The sequence below is a fragment of the Apteryx mantelli genome, unplaced genomic scaffold (assembly GCF_036417845.1).
Source record: "Apteryx mantelli isolate bAptMan1 unplaced genomic scaffold, bAptMan1.hap1 HAP1_SCAFFOLD_86, whole genome shotgun sequence".
Classification (NCBI taxonomy): Eukaryota; Metazoa; Chordata; class Aves; order Apterygiformes; family Apterygidae; genus Apteryx; species Apteryx mantelli.
Window position 1 is genome coordinate 517,501 of NW_027118810.1, and position 2,500 is coordinate 520,000.

Sequence of the window (2,500 nt, forward strand, 5' to 3'; positions counted from 1 at the left end):
GGGCTGCGGCGGAGCAGCCCGTCTTGCAGAGACGGCGAGGACAGGCGTTCCGGGATGGCGCGCGGGGCGGGCGCCGGGCGGCGGCGGACCCCGAGCGGGGGCCGTCGCGCCAGGCCACGCGAGGCGACGGGTCGTGCCCGAGCGGGCGGCCCAAACCACGGCTCTCCTCCCGGGCGCAGCTGCCGCCGGGCGCCGGGTTACTGAGGGAAACCCCGGGCCCCGGGAGGAGGACGAGGTCGTGGCGGCGGGTGTCGGGCGCACCCCGCGGGCGGACGCTCCGCCGAGGGGCGCCGGAGCCGGCTGGCGGGTGCCGGGTTTCCCCTCCGCGTCCCGTCTCGCTGCTGCCGCCGAGGCTGCCGCCGTCGCCGCGAGGCGGCGGCGGCCCGGCGGCGGGCGGCGGCGGGGGAGGCACCCCCGCGGGGATTTCAGGTCGTTTCCCTCACCCCAGGGCCAGGTACCTAGCGTCCGCGCTCCTCCTGCCCCCCCTCGGTGACCCACCCGTGTGGTCCCGTGTGCCAGCTCGCTCCTCCCGGGCGCCGCGCCGTGAGCGCCGCACCGGCCGTGCCCTCCCGCCCTTTCCGCTTTCCCTTTCTCTCCCCCCCCCCACCGCTCCAGCCGCCCCGCGCCGTGCCGCGGGGACCGTGCTGCGAGCGGGCCGGGCGAGGGGGGGGGCGGGGTGGCGGGAGGAGCGGAGGGCCTCCGGCCACCGCGGCCGCCGGTAGCCGCCCCGGGTAGGGATGGCCATGGGCCCCGGGCTCCGGGCCCGAGGGTTCTCGGCGGGAGAGCCGGGCGGGGGTTTAAAGACTCGGGCGGCCCGATGCGACCCGGGGGGCAGCCGGGTGTGCTGCCGGAGGGCCGGGGGGCCGGCGCGCGCGGGCGCCGTGCCCCCCCATGCCAGCCGGCGCGCCCCGCGCTCGCCCTGCGGGCAGCCGGGACGGAGAGGGGTACCCTGCCCCCTCTCTCCGCGGTCTGGTCTCGGCGGAGGGACGCCGCGCGGTCGGCTGGCGCCGGCCTGCCTCGAACGCGTGACCCTGGCGCGAGCGCGTGCTCTCGCCGGGACGGTGAGCCCCCACCCACCGCGGGTGGTGCGGACGCCGCGCCTCGGCGCGATCCGCTCTCCTCCCTGGCCGGGGCTCTCGGTCTGCCGCCGTGGCCGCTGGCGGCGGCGCCCTACCCGCCGGCACTCCGCCATCCGGCGCGCCTGCCTCGCTCTGCCCAACCCGGCTTCGCCGGGCGGCGGGCGGGCGGCAGGCGGGCGGCGGGGGCGGCCCCCCCCGTTCTCCGCGTGGAGACGGGGAGAGCGGGCGCCGTCCCCGTCCGTCCCGCCTTGCCCGCCCGCCCGCCGCCGGGCGTCTGTCCGCGGAAGGGACGGGAGAGCGCGTGGTGTCGTCCGGGAGGCTGTGTGTGCGCGCGCGCGGGCGTGGGCGCCGCCTCGGGGCCACGGCGGAGCCGGAGGCCGGCGAGGCGAGCGAGGAGCTGGGGAGCGCGGGGCCGGTGGGCCGCGGGCGCGCGGGCAGCGGCCGGTGCCGCTGCCGGTGGCGGCCGGGCTCCGACGCTGGGGGTCCGCGGGGAGCCGCCCCCTCCCCCAGCGTCCCCGAGGCAGGCGGCGCGGCCGGCGCGCTGCTCCCCGCCGGGCCGGGCCGAGCCTGGGCGCCTGGGCCGGACTCGAAGCGAGCAAAGGGTTGTCCCAGGTCGGGAGCGAGGGCTCCCCGCCCTTCTCGTTCGGGTTTTCCTTTTCCCTTTTTCCCCCCCCACTCTGTGCTCGTACGGTCAGCGGGGCGAGCCCCTCTCTCTGGCTCTCGGCCGTCCCTCGCTCAGCAGCCGGCGTCGGCGTGAGGAGGGAGGCGGAGCGGAGGGGGGGCCCTCAGGGGCTGCCGAAGGCTGCCCGGTCCCCCCGCGCGCGCGGCGGGGACCGAAACCGAGACAACTCTTAGCGGTGGATCACTCGGCTCGTGCGTCGATGAAGAACGCAGCTAGCTGCGAGAATTAATGTGAATTGCAGGACACATTGATCATCGACACTTCGAACGCACTTGCGGCCCCGGGTTCCTCCCGGGGCTACGCCTGTCTGAGCGTCGCTTGGCGGTCAATCGTCACCCCCGCTGTCGCGTTGGCGCAGCGGTGCCGCCCCTCGGGGGGGGCGCGTGGGGGGGCGGGGGAGGCGCGGCGGCGCCGGCGGCGGCGGTGCGCGGCGGCCTCGGCGGCGGAGAGTCGGCGGCGGAGCCGGGACCCCGGTGCGTGCACCGGCGGCCCCGGTCTTCCTGCCCGCCGGGCTCCGGCGCCGGGCCGCCCGCAGCGGCCGCGGCCGGCGTGCCTTGCCGCGCCTGTGCCCGCCCTCCTCGCCCTCCGAGCGCGGTGGCCACCGCTGCGCGGCGCGCGCCGTGCGGGGTGGCGCGGCTGGGGCGCCTCGCAGGCCCGTGCCCCGGGGAGAGGGTGCCTCCTCTTCCCCGCGCGGCCGGGCCTTCGTCCCCCTAAGTGCAGACTCGGGGAAACCCCCCGC

The 2,500-nt window shown here is 79.5% G+C and overlaps 1 non-coding gene across 1 annotated transcript; it reads left to right on the plus strand.

Annotated features, from left to right (window-relative positions):
- Nucleotides 1-1,925: 1,925 nt before the first annotated feature.
- On the plus strand, nt 1,926-2,078 carry LOC136996784 (5.8S ribosomal RNA). Its single transcript, XR_010887727.1, has one exon. It is a non-coding gene; the product is annotated as a 5.8S ribosomal RNA (ribosomal RNA).
- The last annotated feature ends 422 nt before the right edge of the window (nt 2,079-2,500 follow it).